The sequence below is a fragment of the Gymnoscopelus braueri genome, assembly GCF_963280865.1.
Source record: "Gymnoscopelus braueri genome assembly, chromosome: 4".
Lineage (NCBI taxonomy): Eukaryota > Metazoa > Chordata > Actinopteri > Myctophiformes > Myctophidae > Gymnoscopelus > Gymnoscopelus braueri.
In genome coordinates, this window is record NC_137605.1 from 21,026,430 (window position 1) to 21,052,052 (window position 25,623).

Consider the following 25,623-nt stretch of genomic DNA (forward strand, 5'->3'; position numbering starts at 1 on the left):
CCAAATGAAATTGTGCTCTAATGTTACCTTTATATGAAAAAATATAACTCTCCAGATAGAGAATAAAAGAATAATGAATATGAATTAACTTAACAGGCACAAACCCTACTATGGAACTTATAGTGTGTGTGTGTGTGTGTGTGTGTGTGTGTGTGTGTGTGTGTGTGTGTGTGTGTGTGTGTGTGTGTGTGTGTGTGTGTGTGTGTGTGTGTGTGTGTGTGTGTGTGTGTGTGTGTGTGTGTGTGTGTGTGTGTGTGTGTGTGTGTGTTCACTTTTTACACCATGCATGCTGCCTCTGTCTTGTGTATTTCTGTATTAATGCTACATGTCTGGGCATGTCTGCTGTGTTAGAAGTGGCTCAGTCCTCCTAGTTTTGACAGAATACATGCAGCAACCGAGAGAGAGAGACAGACAGAGCATGATGCTTGGATTACTATTCACCAGACACCAGCTAATTTCAAGGTATCCCAGCTATGTTAATGATTTTTCCCCACCACACCCTTTGTTGCTGGAACTCTGCCTTACACAACCGTTTTTAGGTTCATGTGCTTCATATGTTTTGTGTGAGTGAGAGTAGAGCGCTGTTTTGTTTACATTTAAGTGGCTGGGGGGGTTGTAGCTATAGAAAAACAAGTATTCTTGCTGGGAAATTGAAATTTTAATTGAAAGTTGTTTGTGTTTGACAGCATGGCAAAGGTCATGTTATATAACCTGCAGCAGGCTGAGCCCTCCTGGGCTTTCTTTCACCATGTTCTGTGAGAGAGAGAGAGAGACGAGAGAGAGACGAGAGAGAGAGAGAGAGAGAGAGAGAGAGAGAGAGAGAGAGAGAGACGAGAGAGAGAGAGAGAGAGAGAGAGAGAGAGAGAGAGAGAGAGAGAGAGAGAGAGAGAGAGAGAGAGAGAGAGAGAGAGATTACTGTATCTGCATGGAGACAACTGTATCTATATGTCTTTAAATAGAAAAGCATACTCACCCCTTCTACTCTACTATTACTAGTGCTACTGTTACTACTAATACTAACTACTGATAAGGCTACTGCTACCACTATTACTATTGCTACTAAGTACACTACTAACCAGTACTCTACTACTATTACTATTACTTCCTTCACAGGTCTTACCAATTATACTAATTAAGGCTCTCTGGTCCATTCTTGTCAAACAGAGTATTTTTTTTTATTGTGCATGTTGGCTCACTGGAAACACTCTGCTACACCAGTGGGTCTTGGTTCCTTGAGGGGTTCCCGTTCCAAGTGTACAAATGGAACGGGTCTGTTTGGTTCCATTAGTACCCTCTCAGAGTTATGGGGGTCCTTGAAATCCAAAAGTTTGACAACCACTGTGCTACACTAAATGGAACAGATAGCCTTAATTAGTATAATTGGTAAGACCTATGAAGGAAGTAAGGAAGAGGCACAATTTCTTTCCAATGTGGCTGCCGTACATAGAGCCTATTATAGTACTGTTCTGATTCTGGAGTCATTTTCGCATTTCAACCATCATGTGAGGACAAAATGCTTTGGCGGGTGCTGGGTTAGACAGTACATGAAAATAGACCTAACCCCCACAGCAGTGTAATGGCTCTTTTGGACGACAAAGGGTAACCCAGAACCTTCCAGAACCTCCCAGAACCTGTGAAGTTCTGTGATGGGTTGTTTAAGCTTCCATTATAACCGTCACAACATCGCATTGTGTATCAGATGGGTGTCCGCAGCCACATACATATTAATTTGGGGGTCCTTGTATATCAATATTAAAAAGTTTGATACGGCATTAAACAACTTTGACAGAGCAACCAAATGTTTAGGGGTTTTGTCTCATCCAAAAACAATTGTGATTCATAATTGGATCAGTTTTGGATCAGTTTTGACCCTATCCCTATGCGGTATATATACATTTTGTCTCTGTCCTTTTTGTGATACCTATATGAAGAAGATGCTTTGTACAGTATACTCGCCCCTGAGCTTTGTCTAAAAAACCTAATAAAAAGATTTTGAAAAGAAAAGACCCTAACCCTATGCAGTGCCATTACTTATTCTGTAGATTCATTGAAACCTCTGACACTTACCCTTTAACCCTGCAGACATGTACCAGGTACCAGTCCAGAAGCTGCAGAGTATTACAACCTCCTGGAAATCTGACTGACAGGATCTACAGAAGGTGCTACTGCTATTACTATTACTGATGCTACTGCTACTACTGCTGCTACTACTACTACTACTACTACTAGGATAAGGATAATTCCTTTTAACAGGACGTTCATGAAAGTCCTTGCGGGCTTGTTTCCAATGAGGGCCTTTGAGCAATTAGGGGTTAAGAGTCTTGCTCAGGGACAAATTTCATTTCATCGACACATATAGTCCATGAGCCAGAGCCCCAAAATTGAGCAATGATTATCGAAAGTGTGGGCAAAACCAAACCTATATTAAATTGTTCATAGGGTCAATACGAGTAAATAAATATATGATAACCTTTCCACAGGAGCAGCTTTTTCATAGTTATCACACATTTTGTTATTTTCCCCATACGTACATGACAGGTGAAAAAATTACAAAATTTAAAAAAGAGTTATCATAATGAAACTTCCTGAGTTGATTACTTGCATGAAGACAATGATTTATCGTATTACAAGTTTTCTGAAATTGTATATTTAAATATGAAAATAAGGCATTTAGTCCATGAGCCAGAGCCCCAAAATTTAGCCAGATATTGAATATTCCCTCGTTAAAAACCTTTGACTCCAACATCTTAACAAAATGAAATAAGAATGTTGACTCTGGCTTTGTCCAATGTTCCAATGTTGATTTTGGAAAGTTATACAAATTCGGGCATATTTTCGTAATGCCTAATTTGCATATTTAAATATACAATTTCAGAAAACTTGTAATACGATAAATCATTGTCTTCATGTAAGTAATGAACTCAGGAAGTTTCATTATGATAACTCTTTTTTAAATTTTGTAATTTTTTTCACCTGTCATGTACGTATGGGGAAAATAACAAAATGTGTGATAACCATGAAAAAGCTGCTCCTGTGGAAAGGTTATCATATATTTATTTACTCGTATTGACCCTATGAACAATTTAATATAGGTATGGTTTTGCCCACTCTTTCGATAATGAAATCTTGTCTGGCTCATGGACTAATATACTGGCGTGGCCTGGAATCGTACCTGGGGCAACTAGAGCCTCTGGCTCCCTAGGCGGGCTCACTAACCACTCAGCTATGGCCGCCCCTTAACTTACTACTACTACTACTACTACTACTACTACTACTACTACTACTACTACTACTACTACTACTACTACTACTACTACTACTACTACTACTACTACTACTACTACTTCTTCTACTAGTACTAGTACTACTACTATTATTACCACTACTTCTACTACTACTACTACTACTATTACTACTACTACTACATGGTAAATGGTGCATTTATATAGCACTTTTATCCAAAGCGCTTTACATAGATTGTGCATTACATTCACCCATTCACACACACATGGCGGAGGAAACCATGCAAGGCACCAACCTGCTCATCGGGAGCAATTAGGGGTTCAGCGTCTTGCTCAAGGACACTTCGACACTAACTCTGGGGGAGCCCGGGATCGAACTGAGAACCTCACCCGGCCACTCTACCGGCCACTCTACCCCTGAGCCACTGCTGCCCCACTACTACTACTACTACTACTACTACTACTACTACCACCTAGTAGTAGCAGTAATACTACTACTACTACTACACTACCACTGCTAAAGCCATTAGTGCCATTGATGCTGTTAGTAATTCACTGACTGGACACATGTAAGCCCTAGGGTACATATATGGCATTACTCTTTCCACTGGCTGGAAAGAATGTCCAAACACAGTGTTAGAGAGCAGAGGCCCTATAAAGCTTGTTAGATGGCACACACAGGCCTCTTAACAACTCATTCACTGCCACAATTATTGCTGGCCGCGTTTGCCCACTGCCAGAGATTTTTAATCGAAAAAAAAAAAGTACTCAGGAGCCAAGATACAGAATTTTTAAGTTTTAAGTTAACAAGGAAGTGGATGGGAGTCTAGATCTTCGAAAAATCATACCTCCTTGGTCTTTGGGTCAAATTGGAAAAAAAAACAAAACGTTTTTTACGTCAGTGGCAGGATTGGTAAACGGGAATAATTACGTCAATTACGTCAGTGGCAGTGAATGAGTTAAGCCTAATTTATGGTCCGTGGCACGACGATGTTGCACGGCAGAAAATAGCAGACCTACAAGCTGTATAGAGAGAAAATTATGTGTCCTGCAAATAACCACCATCATCATATTTAAAATTGCCTAGCCTTAATAATCCCCTCATGAGGACTGATTATGATAATAAAAAAACCTGAAAGGTTCACATTAACAGGACCATACAAAGCATCAAATTAGAAAAAAGTTAGGAAAGTAAGGACCAATTGTGTACTTGAATCCAGTGGTGTAAAGTAACTAAGTACATTTACTTAAGGACAACATTTGAGTACTTTTTCCACCACTGCTTGAATCCTATAGGGCTTGTAGGTCGGCTATTTTCGACACGCGACACCGCCGTGCGACAAAGTATGACTCAGGCTTTATAGTGGCCATGCAAGTTTTCCTCTGAACATTCCCTCTCATTATGTGTGCAGCTCTCGGTGGAATGTACGGATCGTAGCGTACGGTTGTATTCGTGCTCAGAATAAAGAAACACGCCTGCAACTAGGTCAGCTTCAGAACCCCCCACCCCCCCCCCCCCATCCCCTTTCAGGATCTGTAATGATCCCCCTCCTCCTTTCAGGTTGTTCTGTAATGATCTCTCCTCAAAACACACAAACTTCCAACCAGCCAGCAGCTGCAAAGTTGAAATGTGTGCAACACAGAGTGAGTGCACTTTGTACGTGTTCATTTAAAGCAAGGCAACTCCTTCAGCTCTGCTCTCTCTCTCTTTCTCTCTCTCTCTCTTTGTCTCTCTCTCTCTCTCTCTCCCTCTGTGTCTCAACTCACCCTCTCTGTCTCTCTGTGTGTCTCTCTCTTTCTCTCTCTCTCTTTGTCTCTCTCTCTCTCTCTCCCTCTGTGTCTCACTCACTCTCTCTGTCTCTCTGTCTCTCTGTCTCTCTCTCTCTCTCTCTCTCTCTCTCTCTCTCTCTCTCTCTCTCTCGGTCTGTCTGTGTCTGTCTGTCTGTCTGTCTGTCTGTCTGTCTGTCTGTCTGTCTGTCTGTCTGTCTGTCTGTCTGTCTGTCTGTCTGTCTGTCTGTCTGTCTGTCTGTCTGTCTGTCTGTCTGTCTATCGTCACGTTCTTTCCATTACCTTGATGGGTGGGGATCATGTCGTTTCAAAGGTGTTCATTGCCTTGGCATCTCCACACAAGAGGAGTGAGTCACAGTAGTGGTGTGGTACACATGCACGCGCACCACACACACACACACACACACACACACACACACACACACACACACACACACACACACACACACACACACACACACACACACACACACAGCACACACAGCACTAATGGTTTTCTCAGGTTCTCACAGCTGGGGGAATACCAGAGGTGATTTTCGGTCCCTCCATCTGTCTGTCTGTCTGTCTGTCTGTCTGTCTGTCTGTCTGTCTGTCTGTCTGTCTGTCTGTCTGTCTGTCTGTCTGTCTGTCTGTCTGTCTGTCTGTCTGTCTGTCTGTCTGTCTGTCTGTCTGTCTGTCTGTCTGTCTGTCTGTCTGTCTGTCTGTCTGTCTGTCTGTCTGTCTGTCTGTCTGTCTGTCTGTCTGTCTGTCTGTCTGTCTGTCTGTCCGTCCGTCCGTCCGTCCGTCCGTCCGTCCGTCCGTCCGTCCGTCCGTCCGTCCGTCCGTCCGTCCGTCCGTCCGTCCGTCCGTCCGTCCGTCCGTCCGTCCGTCCGTCCGTCCGTCCGTCCGTCCGTCCGTCCCTCTCTCTCTCTCTCTCCATACCTGTGTGTGTGTGTGCGCCCCCCATGACAGTGCATGCATGCGGTGGTGAGTAGGTCATGTGTGTAGTACTCTGCCCTACATCTCTGTCGCCCCTTAATTCCCTATAGAAGACAGTAGTGCTGAGTGTGCATAAAGTGGGAGGTGTGTGTGAGGTAAACATGACCTCTTTTTATCTTTACGTGCCATTTAAGTACAGTACAATGTGTACTCGTTGGGGGGCATTGTACCCTCTGTTTGTGTATACCACCAATACCAATTCAATGTGTGTGTGTGTGTGTGTGTGTGTGTGTGTGTGTGTGTGTGTGTGGCGTGTGTGTGTGTGTGTGTGTGTTTATATAGTACCATTCCCATGGCTGTTTGTGTTTCAAATACGTTTATCGTGAAACATTATTAGAGATTCCTTTTCACAAAGTCAACAGCAGTCCACACACACACGTGCTTCTTTTGAAAAGAAAAAGTTTCATGTAAACCAACCAATGACAAGGCTAATTATACACGAACAAAATAGACATCACTCACAAATACATAACACCTATATTGAATTCAAATAATCACAGAGCTTGTGAGCTTGTAGATCGGATATTTTCATCGTCGTGCGACGTGGCATGCAACCATCAGGCGTCTTCTTCCAGTGTCAGTATCAGTATCAAGAAACACTTCGTCTCCTTTCCTTCCTGTACGTGACTCTGTCGGCAGTGGCTCAGGAGTTAGAGTGGCTGTCTTGGAATCAGAAGGTTGCCGGTTTGGAAAAAGGCACTAAATAAATTCACCATTTACGATGTATCTACCTGTGGTTCATTCAAGGAATCGCTGTGGCACGTGATTCAGTGATAAGTGATATCGTAATCCCAACACTAAATGATGGACACAGGAGGAGGTCCAACAGGGGCTCAGGACTCAGAAGGTACTGCACAGCAGTACGGGAAGGTTGGGATGGTTGGGATGATTGGGATGGTTGGGATGGTTCCCCTGTTCGATCCCGGCTCCTCCTGGTATCGTGTTGAAGTGTCCTTGAACAAGCCCCCTAACTGCTCCTGTCAAGCAGGTTGGTGCCTTACATGGATGCATACACTGTGGTGTAAATGGGTGAATGTACTGTACATACATGAAGCGCTTTTGAAAAATGTGCTGTATAAATGCAGACCATTTCCTCTATGGTGCAACAGGACAATCTAGTTGACTGTACATTTGACAGGAGGTATATTTCGGGCATGTCATTATACTGTAATATGTATGTTATACTGTCTCAAAAATAGCAAAATAGCTACAGTACAAGCTCACAACGCATTTCATTGTGATGTGTGTTGGCTATTGGCAGTATCTGTGCTATCTTTGTATCTCGGTTGTGTTGTGTGCCTTTAAGATAGGAGTTTGGTGGAGTTAATTAGTTGATGGAATACAGGTTTGTGAATGTTGGCACACAGTACATGCTTTCTCCCGGAAAAGTTTGTAACCTGTTTTCAGTTCTGCCTTTACGGAAGCATCGCCATTTTACCATTCTACCATTCTGTCACCTTATGTGCTACAAGTATAAAATAGGGCTGGATGATATTGTCCAGTATAACCTACTATACTGTATGTTCTGCCATGTCCACTGTCACACTATACATGAGACCTCTATACCCTTGTATCCTGTGTTCAATTGTTTAATGTTGGATTGTCACTGCACCATGAGTCAAAACAGAGCCCTTTCATCAACCTCATACTTGGCTATGACGTGTTTATGTAAAGATAGGACTGTTAAGCCTGATTTATGCTTCGAAGTAGCCGATGACATGTCGCTCGCCGACAGGACGTGATCTCTTGTCGGCAAGCGGCACCGTCATGTGCTGAAGTATAGATTATGCTTCAGAGAGATAGAACCCTGAGACAAGAGATGGTAGAAGACACACATCACAGTTTCTCCAGTCGGAATCGAACCGCGGGACGTTGCGGTTGAGTAGTTGGCGCACTGGCCGGTTATCTGCCGCCGGACAACCAGGAAGTGTTTAGCCTAATTCATACTTAGTTGTGCGCTGGTGTCGCACCCCAAAAATAGTTGATCAAAAATATCCAATCTACAAGCTCACAACGTGTCGCAGAGCAACGTGTTGTGAGCTTGTAGATTGGCTATTTTTGTTGCGGGACACAATCTGCAACCACGTATAAATCAGGTTTGATTTGTGTTTGTGATTCAGTGTGTTGGAGCTGTGTTTGTCCTGCTGCTGGTGAGGCGGGGTGTTTATCAGGCCTGCACATGGTGATGGATCCCTGGGGTCAGGACAGGAAAGACCGTGGGGAGACCGCAGGAAGCAGCAGAGGTAGAGGTAGGACTCCTGGAAGAAGTGATTCACTGGCTGTACATTTGTATGTCCTGCTGCTGTCGTAAAACACTTTGAGCTGAAGTTCCATGCATGAGACGTGCCTTACAGTTAAAGGTATTCTTTTTTCATTACAACCGGACCGGCTCCCAGGGCAGAATACACAGAGTGTCTACTACTGTACGTGGTGACTGCGTATGAAAATGAGCAGAAACGTAGTATTTGCTTGCTAAAAGGTCGCACACAATTTAATCCTCTGTGAGCGTGTGTGTGTGACCTCGGTGTATCCACGATCACGTCTATTCACATTCATGTCTGTCCGTTCAAAGCCCTCTATGAATCCCTCGCTCTCTCTCTCTCTCAGTCTTTCCCTCACCCTCCCTCACTCCATCACTCCATCGTCCCTGCCCGGCACCCCCCCTCCCCTCCTCCGTGTGAGCGTAGTCTGGGCGCGCAGCCAAGTAGTGTGTTTTTTTGAATGGATACCTGATGCGGCTGATGAGACTGGCTTGGGGGGAGGAGCTGTGTGTCAGTGGAGTACTGAGAGAGGGAGAGAGAGAGTGAGAGAGAGACGGAGAGAGAGAGGGGAGAGGGAGTAACCTAGAGAAAGAGGGGAGGGAGGGAGAGAGAGAGAGGCAGGCAGGCAGAGTGAGCTCTCTGGCAGTCTGTGGCCTTGCATAACACACGTTTGGAGCAGCAGCGTTGCACGGTGCAAAGACTTCATGTGAGCAGACACACACTCACACACATACACACACACACACACACACAGAGAGGGGGGGGCTTCCTCCACCGTCTGCTCGTTGTTGGAGGGGGGGAGCAGCACTGTGAAGGCAAGGTGGCTGTGTTGCTTTAGCCCGGAGACCAACAGAATAAGGACCAGAGCGGAGGAACGGCACAAAGGAGGGGATTCAGCAGGAGCGACCCCACGGAACACGTCCCCCCGACACATACACACACACACACGCGCACGCACGCACGTAGGCAGACAGGAGGAAGCCGTGGACATGCTTCGCAAACGGCGCCCGTGGAAAGACTGGTGAGCTATTCTTAGCCCCTCTGGCCGGGAGAGGGTGTCTGTTTTCTTCTTGATTGCTGTGATAGTAGTTGGAGTATTCTCTGCTCTGCCCGCTCCACTCATGCGATCATCTCATTTCTAAAGCCCACACCACCCCCCCCCCCCACCCCCCCCTCCCGGAGGCTGCCGACCAATCTACCCATCTGCCCGTGCGTGACAGTGTGATTAACAGCAGGAATCCCGTTTGATTTGTGGGGAAGGTTGCTTGTTGAAAAGGGAACAGACAGGTAATGGCTGCTGTGTGTGTGTGTGTGTGTGTGTGTGTGTGTGTGTGTGTGTGTGTGTGTGTGTGTGTGTGTGTGTGTGTGTGTGTGTGTGTGTGTGTGTGTGTGTGTGTGTGTGTGTGTGTACATTTCTCTCTGTGCTTGTAATGTGTTGTGTGTGTGTGAGCGATGTTATGTTGGGCCAGTGATGCAGAACTCTGGAGTCATTGTGAAGACAAACAGCCTCAGCTCTAGCTCTCTCTCTCTCTCTCTCTCTCTCTCTCTCTCTCAATCTCTCTCTCTCTCTCTCTCTCTCTCTCTCTCTCTCTCTCTCTCATTCTTTCTCTCTCTCATTCTCTCTCACTCTCTCTGCCTGTTCTTGTCTGCTTTACTGCCGCACGGATGGACCGCCCCTTAAAGGGACATGCAGGAAAGCGACTCATTTGGGCTTGAGAAGAGACTATATACTCTACACAGAATCTGTCTCGTATGGAGGATGAATGATTGTATTGGAATGGGGTGAAGTCCGGTTTGTGGCGTGCTGCGAATGCTCATAAACACACACACACACACACACACACACACACACACACACACACACACACACACGTATCAACACCCTCTGCCTCCCCCTCCCATCCTGTATCATCATGTATGTATAACGTAGCCCAGAGTAGCCTTGTCTGATAGTGTTTTTGTTTGTGCTATATATAGCCTCTTCGCCGTACAGAGTCCTCCCCTCGTATCGGTGTGCGTTTGGAAGGGGTAGACAGTGTTTCTCATTCAGCGAAGGTTCGCGGCTGCTGTGTTTTATCCACATTGCATAATTTGCTTTTCAGAGAGGAACAGGAGGAGAATCCTTTTGCACAGACAGAAGCGTAATTGAATCCCGGCGTACCGTATAGCAGGCAGCGAGACAGTGCTCGGAACCATAGGAGTCTCTCCTACCGTACGTACGCACACCATCGGTCTATCCCAGGATGCTGTCTGTTGTGGAGACGTGTTGCTGTCACCGTGTGAGGCAGCAGCAGACGGATCAGTGCCAGCGTTGCCAGCTTTTGCGAGAGAAATAAGCAGCCAGGTCTATGAAAACAAGCCCAAAAGAAGCGACTTGAGCACTTTAAATCTATGTACATCGTCTATTTTCAAAAGAAATCTGGTACAGGGGTCCCTGCCTGTCACAAGATATTTTCAGGTGGGGGTCTTCGGACAAATACATATTCATTTGGGGGGGTCCTTGACATGAAAATGTTTGAGAAACCACACAGGTTTAAACAATGATAAAAAAAAATGTCCAAGCAAGTCCAAATAAGCAACTACACTTTAGAAACAAGGCCAAAAACTGCAACCCGCAACATGTACCAATATTTACAGTCGACTTTACAGAAAAACAAGCCCAAAGTCACTTATAATAAGCAGACATGGCAACACTGATCAGTACTCAGGGTTAACACAGGCAGTATGCGGCAGGCAGCTAAGGTCCAATCATGGACGGCCCGAGTGTCTGCAGGCTCTCACTTCCTCCAGACCACTGCACCTGGTGATTTAGCTAATTAGTGCACCCTCAACCAGAGAGAGAGAGAGAGAGAGAGAGAGAGAGAGAGAGAGAGAGAGAGAGAGAGAGAGAGAGAGAGAGAGAGAGAGAGAGAGAGAGAGAGAGAGAGAGAGAGAGAGAGAGAGAGAGAGAGAGAGAGAGAGAGAGAGAGAGAGAGAGAGAGAGAGAGAGAGATGAGAGAGAGAGAGAGAGAGAGAGAGAGAGAGAGAGCGAGCGGCTGCCTGCCAGGATTTCTGGACACTATGACATCATATCACATTGGAGTGCCAATTTGTTATTAAATGAGAAAGTCTATAACACAGCATCCTTCAGGGTTCCCTGGCTGTCAGCTTGGAGGAGGCCTATTTGCTGCCCGTGGTTAGAGGTCAGAGTGGGGACAGGGCCAGCGTTAGAGAGCTAGAGGAACCAATGGCAGGAAGGAGACTCCTCTTACCTGGAGATAACAGCATAGAACACACACACACACGCACGCGCACACACACACACACCCTATTCCTGGGCTTTCTGAGTGGTTGTTATTTATAAAGGAGCCTCACTTGAGTCAGGTCCCTTCTCAGTTCGGCGCCGTAGTTACAGTGTGAGCAGAGTGCTGGTTTAATGCTCCAAGTGGGCTCCCGCTGTACTCTTCCGCTGTCATCCCTCATACTTGTCTTTGGTTTTGAAGGAGAGAGGTTTTATTCCACTCATGTTTGTATTTTTGAAACAGACAGTGAGGGGAAATGAGAGGGAGAGACCGTGTCAGGGAGTCATAGGAGGAAGCCTCTGACAGGATTTAGTCTGAGGCCCCGGCAGGGCAAGTGCACATGATGTGCTTGGGTCAGGTGAGTATTAGTTTAACCACATGCAACCCTATAGCATCCCTATTGTGGGCATGTCATACTAGGCAAAACATTCAGCGAAAGTAGGGGAACATTTGGCGAAAATAGCCCCATCTATAAGCTCACAATGGGTTGCAACGAGGCACGTTGTGAGCTTGTAGGTCGAGTGGTCGACTATCTCTGGCGACGAGATTTAGCGAAGACAAGTACAGAGCCCTGGGGGACCCCAGACAATGAAATATATGGGGTTTAGCTCTAAATGTCCTTTTCATTAAGTCTTATTTTACCTCTCACGGACAGAGCAACGGACGCGTTTCAACCCAACAGGTCTTCCTGAGCGTTGTGTTAACGCGGTGTGACTTAAACTAACACTCAGGATTTTGCTGTGTGTCTTAACCACTACAAACCTTTCTGAGGACAAAGCTTGTTCCATGGTTTTCAGGCGCTGTAAACACGTGCATGAAGACTCCATGGCCTTTCCTCTAGATATCACAAAATGGAATGGGCAGAACACTGTGTTCCCAAGACTCTTGAATCTTGAAGAATCTCTAAAAACTCCTGTCTATTCACCCGTTTCCTAGGCTGTGTGTTTTCCACTTCCTGTCGATTTGATCCAATGAAATCCAATGAAACTGGTCAGATGACCAATGATATCCAATGAAATTGACAGGAAGTGGAAAACACACAGCCTAGGAAACAGGTGAATAGGGTGTAAGGAGAATCACAAACTCTAGGGGCCACTAGTGGGGGCCTTCAAACTATTCGTCTTGTTAAGGCATTCCAGCTTAAATACAGTTTTGTGAAGGGAACTAGGAGAGAGGGATGACATACCACTGCCCAAGTCACAAGGCACACTTTAAAACAAAGACTTTGTGATTAGGCCCTTGCCTCCGTGGAGCGTGTACAACTGTAAGTGACTGAGTGTCTAAGTGAGGTCCCTTTCCTGTCCTGTGCGGTCTGTCGGGATGTTCATGCAGTGAAAGCTCTCCTTTGTTCTCTGTGGCATCATGAAGGGCGTGTAGTCTATATTGTTGCTTTCAGTGTTATATTAACTCTTTAAGACCGGGAACGCACCTGTGTGTCATTTTTAGATTTCTTTGGCTATTCAAAAATAGCAGATCTACAAGCTCATAGTGTAGATCTGCTATTTTTGAAAAATCATGAAAAGTTGTGCAAATATTAGATTTGTAACTCAAATCTTTGCTTCTGGGGGTTCCTGGAACTAAATATTTGACAAATGTTCGCTTTAAAAAAAGATCTACAAGCTCATAGCGCGGCACTCATAGCGCTATGAGCTTGTATATCTGCTATTTTTGAACACCCAAAGAAATCTAAAAATGACACACAGATGCGTTCCCGGTCTTAATGGGTTAATAGGCATCTGTGAAAAATGTAGGCAAAGTTTGTGTGTGTGTGCGTGTGTGTGTGTGTAGTCTTTGCTCTCTATCGCTCTCCCATTGTGAGCATGTGTGGGTCTGCCTCCAGGGCACATACTGTATGGAGGGAGGGAGGGAGTCCTTCTGTAAGGACATGTGGTTGAAGACAGCCCCAGATTTGCAGGTCATTTATACAACACTCAGATAGCATAGAGGGCAAGAGGAGGAGGAGGAGGAGGAGGAGGAGGATGAAGAGTGGGGGTTTGATGAGATATTAATCTCAATCGAATTGAATCAAACGCAGTTCAGAAGAGGTGAGAGACCGGATAGCGCGTTGACCACATAATCGCAACTTCCGCCAATTTGACTCTGGCCTGTGTGTCCTGTGTTGCATGTCATTTCCCTAACTCTTCCTTTAACCATATTGCTCCCTGTTGTTGGGCAAACATTCAGCGGAAATAGCCGATCCAGAAGCTCATGGTGAGCTTGTAGATATGAGGGGAAAAAGGAGCTGACGTAGTATAGACCCCTGGCCATCTCCGGTCACTGACATATATAGTTCAAGTGGTGAAATTGTCTTGTTTCTCCAGGGATGAGTTGGCCATTGGGAGTCCCTGGAGATTCCCTGGTGGGCTGTCCCTGGTGTTTTTCTTTTGTTTTTGTCCAAGGCTGACCGGCCCACAGAGCAGAAAGAGACTGGTCCACTGGTTTGTCTCCCATCTGACACTGGCTCATCACATCCTACCTTAACACGCTCCCTTGTAAGGTGGGAAGCGGTCTTTCTCAAAAGGTCTGGAGGTCCACAGTGAAAACACAGATCGTTGCTGTTGGCCAAAATGTCCAAAACTGTGTTACTTTTCTGGATTCAAATAAAAAAATAGCAAAAGAATAACAGATCTACAAGCTCTATTTTTGCTACTTTTGTGTGACAGTGTAGTATGACGAAGTACTGTAGGTCAAAAAAATTATAAAAAAATATGGAGATAAGCGGTTTCTGCCCAAGAGCAACATATTAGCAGTAACAAAGAAGCTAAGTTCCATTTTTAAGTGCTATGGGTTGTACCATCCACACGGTGGCAGAGAAGAGTGTAGTGATGTCTTTGCTGACTACTATTTATGGTGGATAAAAGAAGAATAAGGTCCGGACACTGGTAAAAAAAATAAACTCCACTGTTTGTCTATTGCTTCAATGTTTCCATCACACAATGTTCTTCATCAGGAATTTTTGATGAAGATCCAACACACACACACACACACACACACACACACACACACACACACACACACACACATGGTGGGACATGCTTGTTATTATTTTCTAATTCTATTGGTTAATTCGTATCAAGTCGTTGTTAGTCGTTGGTCTCACTGCCTTGTGATTCCGGCAAGTGTCGGCTGCTGCACCATGCATTTGCCTGTGTGTGTGTGTGTGTGTGTGTGTGTGTGTGTGTGTGTGTGTGTGTGTGTGTGTGTGTGTGTGTGTGTGTGTGTGTGTGTGTGTGTGTGTGTGTGTGTGTGTGTGTGTGTGTGTGTGTGTGTGTGTGTGTGTGAGAGTGTGCGTGCGTGCGTGCGTGTGTACGCATGCAGTATACAGGTGGAACAAGTCAGTCTTCTGTCGTTGAATGTTTCTCCTTTGTGTTAGTCTACTTTACAAGATCAGCAGCATACAATAAAACTTGTGAGCCATAGGCTAATAATGTCATGACAATATTCTTCTAGTCTTTCCACTATATCACTAAATTCTATTCATTGAAGCCACTAAATGTGTGTTTAGGCTACTTTGTATCTGCTTGATTTGCTAGGCACTAGTCAAGCTGTGGCAACAACAACAGCCTTGGACAGTATCAGCTGAGTGAGAGACGCTGCCTGCGTGAATATGAATTAGAGTGTGTTCACCCTGGATGGTCGGGAATCACCATGTCGAGAGGTTTTAGAATTGCATTACTAACAAACACTGCTAACCGTTTAGGTTTTGATCCTACTAAAGATAACGTTAGCCCATACATACTGTCTGGCCAAGCCAACCAAAAATAATTCATGACTAAAGATGAATAGTTTCCCATGATTGTGGGTTAAATTTAACTTTACCAGAGTGTACCAATGCTTCAATTATCATTAGCATTCAATAAAAGAACAATTCACAATGCATCAAACATTAACGTAAGCCTAATGAGACATTCTAAATCAGTGGTTCTCAAAGTGGGGTCCAGGGACCCTGAGGGTTCCTTGAGGGGGTTCCAAAAGCAGCCTTACAGTCTCCAGAGACCAACAACACATGGAACGTAACTTAATCTTGTTCATCAATGAAAGAAATTATGCTGAAATGTTTTAAGTTAACCCATTTAGAACAGGAAAGCATCCGTCTGTGTCATTTTAGATTTATTTGGCTATTTAAAAATAGCAGATATACAAGCTCATAGCGTGGCACAGAGTGCCGTGTCATGAATATCTGCTATTTCTTTTTTAGATCGTGATTTTTTGGGCAAATCTTTGAAAAAAATTAAATATATATATATATATATATATATATATATATATATATATATTATAATAATAATATATATATATATAGCCTATATATATTTTTATTTTATTTTATTTTAATAAAAAAATGTTTCAAAAAACTGTTAGGATTTAGAAGATATTTGTAAGAAATGTAAGAAAATGTTAGGTGAGACACCTTTTTCACATCTGAAGTGGGCCATTCAAGGCATTAGATGTCAGTGCAAATTATTTGTCCCAGTCCAGCGCTGTATCTCTCTACACTCTCCTGCAGTATCTAAAAAAAAAAAAAAAAAAGGATGCAGATAAAACTCTAATACAATTTCTATTCAGTTCAACCTTGTTGAATCCCACCCAACACAAGTTACCTGTGCACCTGACCTAGGCTCAGGGTTGAGCGTGTGCCAAATAGTTGAATAGGTTAAACGTTTCCTTGTTCGGCATACTGCAGCGGTTCTCAAAGTGGGGTCCGGGGGATCATCAGGGGTCCTTGAGGAGATTCCAGGGGGTCCCCAGCAAAATGTGTTATTACTAAACCTATATGTGGCTTTTTGAAAATAGCCGATCTACAAGGCGCGTTTGTCTTGTATGTGGCTCCCTGGCACAGAGTGTTTTCATATGGGGGTCCGCGGCCTTATTTGCGGGTCCTTGACATGAAAAAGTTTGAGAAACACTGGATGAAACACAGGATGATGACAGCGTTGGTGGGGAACGGACCAGGAGCTCCGCCCTGTGGCTTTGTGCTAAACGTGGTGTTATAAAGGTGATGTCATCATCCGCCTGCCTGGGGATTAGGTTCATTATGGCGGCGTGGCGGTGGCGTGGCGGTGTGGGCTGTTGCAGAGAGGGGAGCGCAGCCGTTGTCGTGGGGATGTGTTGTTGTTGCTCCAGTTGTAGCTGTTGCGCTGTAGTGAAGGGTGTGTGTGTGTGTGTGTGTGTGTGTGTGTGTGTGTGTGTGTGTGTGTGTGTGTGTGTGTGTGTGTGTGTGTGTGTGTGTGTGTGTGTGTGTGTGTGTGTGTGTGTGTGTGTGTGTGTGTGTGTGTGTGTGTGTGTGTGTGCGCGCGCTGCAAGGCAGCATCAATGTGGGTCAGGAGAGGCAGCTCTTTCTCTCTCTCTCTCTTCCCCATTCTCTCTTCCTCTCTTCTCCCTATTGTTTTGCGCTCTCATCTTTTCTCCCATATTCCTCTCACTTGCCTTTTTCTATCCTCCCTCCTTTACTCCCATCACGCCCCTCCTCATCCTCACCACCTATTTCATCTCCCTCTCTATCTTCTCTCCATATCTCTCTCTCTCTCTCTCTCTCTCTCTCCCTCTAATCTCCTTCCCTCTCTGTTCCTAATCTTTCTTCTTCTCTAAAATCTACAATTCTTCTCATCCCTTCATTCCAGCTTTCTCTGTACTGTTTTTCTCATCTTAGCCTAACCTCTTCTCTGTCCTTCTCCCTCCATCATTCTGCTCTGTTTCTCTCTCTCATCTCTCATCTCTCTCCTCTCTATCTCTCTCTCTCTCCTCTCTCTCTCTCAGTCTTTCCCTCTCTCCTCACCCCATCTGTTTGTCTCTCTCTCCCTCCTTGTCTCACTCTCCTCTTCTTCCTCTGTCTCTCTATCTCTCGTTCGTTGCATCTCTCCTCTTGTAATCACTATTTCTCCCTACTGTATCTCTTCCTCCTTCCACCTCTCTCCCTCTTCTGTTTCCTCTGTCTCTTCTTTGTTTATCTCTCTTCCTCCTTCACTCTGTCTTCCTCCTCCCTGCATTACTTGCTCCTCTCTATCCTTCCCTCTATCTCAATCTCCCACCCTCTCTCTCTCACTCCCTCCCCTGTATCTACCCTCTCTCTCTCTCTCTCTCTCTCTCTCTCTCTCTCTCTCTCTCTCTCTCTCTCTCTCTTCTCTCTCTCTCTCTCTCTCTCTCTCTCTCTCTCTCTCTCTCTCTGTCTCTCTCTCTGTCTCTCTCTCTCTCTCTCTCTGTCTTTCTGTCTCTCTCTGTCTCTACCTCCTCTGCTCTCATCCTTTGTGTTTAGATGAATCTGCACCCACTGCTTGCCTTGCAGCTCCTTTGCTTTTTGGATGCAATGACCTTGTCAAAGTCATGGTGCTGGACGGATGGACGGAGGGACGGAGGGACGGAGGGAGGGAGGGAGGGAGGGAGAGAGAGAGAGAGAGACAGACGGAAGAGGTCTGAAGAATAGAAGGAAGGGCCTGAAATGAGAGGATGGACCAGGTCACAGGATGTGTCTTCATGTAGGCGTCTGGTTTAGTCATCTGCTTCTGTAGTGTGCAACAGCATGATGTCATACTGTCAAACAGCCTTGGAATGAATGGAGCATGGGTGGGCTGGGAAAAGATGAATTTGTGTGTGTGTGTGTGTGTGTGTGTGTGTGTGTGTGTGTGTGTGTGTGTGTGTGTGTGTGTGTGCGTGTGCGTGCGTGCCGTGCATCTTGTGAGGGCCCCACAAGTATAGTAGAATTTGAGAAATTATGAGGGCAATTTTACAGCTTGTATATCTGCTATCTTTTGAATAGCCAAAGACATCTAAAAATGACACAGATGCATTCCCAGATTGAATGGGTTAAACTTTAACCCAGACAGGAGGAGACTCAGAGCCAGTTCTTTAACCGTTAAAGAACTGTCTCTGAGTCTCCTCCTGTGTGTCCAGAACATTCTGAGACGGTATGCTCTTGTACCCTTCCCAAAATAACCCTCACCCATGTTTAGTTAATCAATCACATTGTTTTTGACACATTCACTGACATTTAGATTATTTATTGGGTCGGGGTGACTTTCAGAGGCATTTTGTTCTCAGCGTAACCAGTTATTAGGCGTTCACCCAGAACATGCCGACCGGTCTGGTTTGGTTGTTTTTAGATTGGTTGAGCAACAGTACAAGAGAACCGATTAACCACATCTCTGTTTTCACAGATATGTCTCTGAGGGGTGACTATCTCGGGTCAACTATCTCTGACTCGGGGCACTTAGTCATGAGCGAATGTTCTAGTCAGGGGTCTTCAACAGGGGGTCCGGGACCCCTAGGGGGTCCTCAGAGTTACTCCAGGGGGTCTGCCAAATCTTTGTGATAGGAATTTTTTTTTTACATTAACCACTTGAACCCTAGCATCTCTATTCTGAGGAACATTCGCCGAAAATTGCAGATCTACAAGCTCACAACGCCTTGCGCTGCGAGGCATTGTGCGCTTGTAGATCTGCTATTTTCGGCAAAGAGGTGTGGTGTAGGGGGGAAAAGGAGCACATCAAGTACCAAGTATTGAAGGTTTAAGGGGTTAAATGCCTGAAATGAACAAAAAAACATGAATTTACACAGCACTGATGATAGTCAATCAAGCTATCTATGAAATTATCAAAAAGTTTAATCTGCAACACAATTGTATGCAATGTAGTGGGGGTTCCTGCTTCGCCTCTCTCTCAGCTAGGGGGTCCTTGGGCTGAAAAACGTTGAAGACCCCTGTTCTAGTCTGTTCTCTTCCTAACCCAAGCAGAACGCCTGACTTGGGATAAGGATGACACAGCACTCAGTTAATCTCAATACATCATAACATAATGTCACTCAGGGTTCACTCATGGGGTGTATTAGCTCAGGTCTATGTGAGTGCATGTCGCTATGGACTATCTGGGCAGTCTCCTGCCCACATGTTCATGCACAGTTACATACTGGTCTTGCCACATCTACATAAAAACAACCACAAAGGCAACAAACAGGCATAAAGGAAAATAAATAAAATCATAAAGTAGATATGTAATGTAAAACCATCCATTCAGGATGATAAAGGAATTTGTTTTAATTGTGTCCTAAAATCTGGAATATAAAATAAAGACTACATATTCAGTGAATTCCATATCTGTGGACTTCTAAACTTGATAATAAAAGGATGACTTGATGTACATGAACAATAAGGTAAATGGAAATCATTTTCCCGCCTAGTTGTCTAGAATGTCTGACGATAAAATAAAAATAAATTGTGAAAAGTATCTGGAAGGTCTTGCAATTCATGCAAGCATGTTAGAAAAGCATTTACCTTATCTATTGACAGCATTGAATATTTATTAAAAAGAGGCACAGATGGATATTGTGCTGAATGTGTGATAAGCCTCCCTGAGAGGGTAAGGGCAGCGTTATTATTACAGATAGGGAAATTCAGGTGGTCAGGGTGCACAAGTACACAGAAATACAGATATACACATTTGTGTGCTGTCCCTCTTCCATCCCACTAACACACACACACACACACACACACACACACACACACACACACACACACACACACACACACACACACACACACACACACACACACACACACACACACACACACACACACACACACACACACACACACACACACAGTTTTTCTTGTAGATATTTTTTGGGGCTTTCCTGCCTTTAATTGATAGTGTACAGTGGAGATGGACAGGAAACAGGGAGAGAGAGATGGGGAGAGACATGCGGTAAACATCGCCGGGAACGGAACTCGAACCCGCGATGCACTCTCAGGCTACATTAGAGCCTATAAGTGCCCGGACCACACACACAGTTTTATTATGGTCTATTGGGTCTGGGTCGGGTCCTATTACCACATGTCTGCGGTCTGTTTTCCATGATGTGTAATACCCGAGTGGATCTGTAAAGACTTGCGATCAGTGCTGATCAGGAGAGAAACTCATAAAGTGTTGTGTAACTTGCGTGATGATTAGGCTGGGGGATCAGCCTAGGATCCCCTCAGCCTTAAATCATCTCTGATCTCTCTGCTCTTGGACACGCACTGGGCCGGTTGAGTAATCGAACCAATCACAGGTCCATTAGGGTTCAGGTCCGTATTTTTATAGATATTTTTTTTATGTTGGAAGTGGAACCAATCAGATCTATGAACAAATGTCCTGGGTCCATTAGGGTTCGGGTCTGTCATTTGGACCAGTGAAGAGCTCTGCTTCCCAGCTCCGTCACACCCACACACCCACACATACACACACGCACACACACGCATACACGCACACACACACACACACACACACACACACACACACACACACACACACACACACACACACACACACACACACACACACACACACACACACACACACACACACACACACACAGACACGCGCGCAGAGCACTCCTCAGCGCCCTTGCTCTAGCATATGGCGATATACACGCTAATAAAGAAACTGATAAATAATGTAGCTGATCCCTGAGAAACGGACTCTATATCAACATTAATCAACCAATTAAATATTGGAGCATACAAGTATTCAGTATTGCATAAGGATTACCATTGCACATAGCCCTGACTAGTAAAATACCATCAAATCAGGTGGAGATCTAGAAGGCTAAGGCCAAATGCAAATCAAGGCTAAAGTTTGTACAGATGGTACGTAATGTACAACGGGAAGTATGTGTGTGTGTGTGTATATGCATGACAAGCTCATTTGAGTACTACTACAGTGGTTCTCAAAGTGGGGTCCGGGGACCTAACTCTGAGAGTGTACACATGGAACCAAATGGACCCTTAAAGGTCCATTTGGTTCCATTCGTACACTCTCAGAGTTATGCGGATCCGTGGCCTAAATGCATACCAAACTGTCTGGCAGTCCTTGAAACTAAAAAGTTTAAGAATCACTGCACTACTGTATGAGTGTGCATACAGTACTGTACTGTCGTGGAATTCTGTATCAATCAGCAATCGATGAGGCACATAGGAGGCGAGACAATATTCTAGGTGGTGGTGGTTATGCTTTATGTACATGATATCATGGTCAGAAGTACATTAACACTCATGTCAGTGGTACGTACGGTAGCTCTGCCTCGAGCACAGGGCAGAGATCATAGTGTAGTGTCCCTGAAGGACAAACTGAACCATAACAAGATAGGCTGTACCAAAACAATAGCTATTAGGCCCAGTGGAGACATTTAGGCTCTTACAAGCTGTCAAATATCATAATGCATTGTAGAAGTATTATAACTGATGGTATAAAATATAAAGGTTAGATATAAACAGCCGTATAACTTCTTCCTCAGTACACCGTATGTGTGAGTGTGCATACATACAGTAGTATACACTGTATGTGAGTGTGCATAGTACAGTAGTGTAGGTGCATGAAGTGGTCACACATGGCTTAGTGGTTGCTGGCCGCACCATGTGGTCTGCTGACTAACTAACCCACTTTCTGTTCCCCGTTCCACTGACCTCCTCACACTCCCTGCACAACTGCAGGGAGAAAAGAGCTCCTTTCAGATCTCATTCTTTTAGTTCTGGTGTCTAATAGTCTATAGGCTACTCTGCAATGTCCTGTTGTACGGAATTCTACACAGTATTTGCTCTCAAACATTTTCAATGTCAATGTATTTGGCCACAGGGATACCCAGGAACAGAGGATTAGTGATAAGAAATATCTAAATTATTAAAAAATGTGTCAAAGTTCTTCAAGATTTTTCAAAACTTTTCAAAAATAGCAGATTTACAAGCTCACAACACGTCACATCATGACACATCATGTTAGTGTAATGTATGCATACATACATACAGACAGACATAAATACACTGCTTTACGTACACACATACAGTACTGTATACATACTTACCTACACTACTGTACGTACCCGGTCCCTACAGTATTGTAGTGGAGTAAAAAGTACAACATTTGCATAAAGTTAGGAAAATGGAAATACTCAATTAAAGTTAAAGTTGTACTTGCTGTAAGTAAATGTACTTGGTTACTTCCCTCCACTGTTGCCATGCTTGGCTGGCTGCCAGTAGTAGAATACAAAAACAGAGCAAGGACAACTACAGAAGCAGTGGGCAAGTTCGTTGCTATGGAGATCAGAGGGGGTCTGCTCGGTTCTTTGACACGATCTGATCGCAATAACTATGAAACAACATTCACACACACACACACACGCACACACACACACAAGCACATACAAGAACACGCACACGCACACACGCGCACACACACACACACACACACACACACACACACACACACACACACACACACACACACACACACACACACACAGTTGCATGCATGCACACACGTAAGCATATGCCCTCACATATTTATACACAGATGGTCCAACAGCCTAGTCTTGTTTTGAATATAAACAAGTTCTCGCCACTTTATGGAAATGGTGAGACAGACGCACGGCGGCGGCGTAGCCCACTTCCTTTGTACATTGTTTATCGTCGTCTATTGGTGTCACGCTATATGCCAGCCATGGTCCCAGATGGGAAACTCCAGCTTTACTTTGTTCTTGGAGGAACATGCATGTGTGGAATGACCTTGTTGTGTTCACCAGCATTTCATAAACAAACGGATCCAGGATTCCAGTAACATTAGATGCCACCAAGTGGCCAACCCCTGAACAACACTTTCAGGGTTAAACGGTGGCATTTTCTAAGGAGAATGGGAGAAGGGGATATAGCACATCGCTGCATGTCATCAGAACTAATGTAACATCTTTTAAATCACAGTTTTGTTGTAGTATTTATTTCTGTCATTGAGACAATATTAGGCCTGTTAAGGAAACGGGAGACAACAGAGAACAATGGTTTCCAACCTCGGTCCACAGAACCTCTAGTTTTGCTGGTTTTCTATCCTACCAAGTTCAGCAAGTCCCTGGTTAGACTGTTGGAATGAAAAGCAAACCAGGTGATTACGATAATAGACTCATAACTGTAGTTCCCTTTTCCAGATTTGAACTGGAAACACACCTTCCTACTTAGTTTGTGTTTCCGGTTCAAATATGCTGTCAAATATGCTGAGAAACTGACACCCGGAACAGGAAATATTTATGCCACTTTCTGGAAAAAGGAACTATAATCCATGATAAAATAGAAATGAAAGAAAGCCCATCTGGCTTTTGCTTCCCGTTTCTTCTTTAGGAGTTCTGCGAGATCTGCCGTCAGACGGCGCACACTTACTGTAGGAGACCTTTTGTGTACCATTTCGCACACGATGGCGAAGCGTAAGTTGGCCTTCCTAAATCTTCCTAAATTAAGCATCTTTGCTAGAGTTATGCACAGGGTCTATCAACGTTCTGGTAGGATGGAAAACCAGCAGTACCAAGGGCCCTATGGACCGGAGTTGGGAACTACTGGTTTAGAGTAGTGTTTCCCATGGTGTGCCACACTGGTGTGCCGTCCAGGGGTGTCATGGGATTTTTTGACAACCACAAATTGCAAATACACTGCTATACAATACAGTATTAGTTACTTTTAATTTACTATATCAGGGGCAAATTCAATTTCCAAAAAAAACACATTTAACCACTTTCATGCTGGCATCCCTATTTTGGGCATGAAGAAGAATTGTATTGAATTAAAACAAATTCTTTAACCTTGTTTTCTAAACATTTTCAAAAATAGCTAAAATAGCTCACAGTGAGCTAAGGTTGCTATTTCTTTTAAATAGGTGAAAGTACGAGATGGGGCTTAAGTGGTTAAACATTTTAAGAGGGATTCAATTATTTGGGAAGCTGAGTCATACATGAGTAAATGGTTATCCCGACCCTTATCCACTTAAACCCGCTAGTAAGAGTAACTAACATTTGCCCTGCATTGATGTGTGCTTTCTGTCTCTCCCTGCCTGCAGATGTGCGCTGACACCCCGGGTGAAGTGATACAACTCCAGACAGTCATGATTCCCCATGAAGTCCATGGAGCTCCTTCTGTGGGTCGCAACGACTCCTCCAACTCCTCTGACCTGAGACCTGGGCTCCTCCCCCTCCTGTGAGCACAGAAGGTAACCGGAACACTGGGCCCACGATGCTGCGTTCACACGGGCAGATACAAAGATACGCAGCATATTTGACGCTTTGTATCTGTGTTGCTCAACACGGTCGTTGACGTCATCACATTCGCTGCGTCATCGGAGCTACAGTTTTGTATCTTTGTATCTGGAAGTTGAAACCAGCTCAACTTGAATTTGTATCTTTGTATCTCTTGTAGCAGCTACAAACGTCGGATGTTGCTTTGTATCTTCATGTCGCTGGCTTCCATTGAAAATAAATGGTAGACTGTATCTTTGTATCTGCCTGTGTGAACACAGCAGGTGAACACTGGTTCTTCTTAAACATTTATTTATTTTAGATTTTATATAGTTGCTGTCGGGTCAGAAACTTCCTCCATATTTTAACTTTTTTCGTTTTTTCGTAAATTAATGCCCTATGTGATCATACTACAGCGTCACACAAAAACATCAAAAGTAGCAGATCCACAAGCTCGAAAGCTTGTAGATCTGCTACTTTTGATGTTTTGGAATTTGAATCTTGAAAAGTAGCAGTTTTGGACATATGAGGTTTCCACCGGACAGACGATATTTTATTTTATTTTATATCTACATTTATTTTACAAATAAATGTAGATACATAATGATTTCTTTATTACTTTTGAAAGCCCAATATATCTACAAATGCTACAAATTGCTATACAAACCTGTGCATATCCAGTCACTTTGGGCATAAACTGGAGCTGAAGGGTAAATTTAGGTCTGATAATGATGTACCGTGCATGTTAAAATCATGTTTACTTCACATTATTTCTGACCATTTTCCAAAGCATAAATTTATTCTAATTGTCTTTACATTTTGTTGTAAAAAGAATTGCCAATTTAACGTTGAGGTGCCCACAGGGTTTAGGTGCCCACAGGGTTTAGGTGCCCATTGGACCTGTATCCACACAGAAGTACTCTAAGCCACAAATAGGGAGGCTGCCCCCACCACCACCCCCTGAGAAAGAGAGAGAGAAAGAGAGAGAGAGAGAGAGACACCCACACATTAAGAGGAACGAGAGACAAACTATCAGCAGTGGTGGAAAGTAAGTGCATT

The 25,623-nt window shown here is 44.3% G+C and overlaps 1 protein-coding gene across 6 annotated transcripts in view; it reads left to right on the plus strand.

The window, feature by feature from the left end:
- The first annotated feature begins 404 nt into the window (after positions 1-404).
- LOC308084328 (ataxin-1-like) overlaps positions 405-25,623 on the plus strand; it is a 31,219-nt gene continuing 6,000 nt past the window's right edge. The window contains exons 1-4 of one of the 6 annotated variants that reach the window (XM_080426918.1): positions 405-462; positions 2,083-2,159; positions 24,390-24,539; positions 25,445-25,612. The gene's annotated coding sequence lies outside the window, so the exon portion shown is untranslated. Of the gene's footprint in view, positions 463-2,082; positions 2,160-8,163; positions 8,258-8,897; positions 9,557-17,936; positions 18,024-24,389; positions 24,540-25,427; positions 25,613-25,623 lie in introns of those variants that run through there. The other 5 variants (XM_080426919.1, XM_080426917.1, XM_080426921.1 and 2 more) reach the window with 5 other exon arrangements.